This window comes from Triticum dicoccoides, chromosome 7A (assembly GCF_002162155.2).
Source record: "Triticum dicoccoides isolate Atlit2015 ecotype Zavitan chromosome 7A, WEW_v2.0, whole genome shotgun sequence".
NCBI lineage: Eukaryota > Viridiplantae > Streptophyta > Magnoliopsida > Poales > Poaceae > Triticum > Triticum dicoccoides.
In genome coordinates, this window is record NC_041392.1 from 114,966,809 (window position 1) to 114,967,079 (window position 271).

The following is a 271-nucleotide window of genomic DNA, read 5'->3' on the forward strand; positions in this document are numbered from 1 at the left end:
TTAACGGTAGTCTAGCACTCGCCTAAGTTTGAAAAAATCCTACCGAGTGGAGAGCAGTCCTCCCACTCGGGGGCTTAGCTGCAGTCGAGCACTCGCCTGAGTTCTCTCACTAAGAGGCTTAACGGCAGTCCAGCACTCGCCTAAGTTTGAAAAAATCCTACCGAGTGAAGAGCAATCCTCCCACTCGGGGGCTTAGCTACAGTTGAGCACTTGCCTAAGTTCTCTTGCTAAGAGGCTTAACGGCAGTCCAGCACTCGCCTAAGTTTGGAAA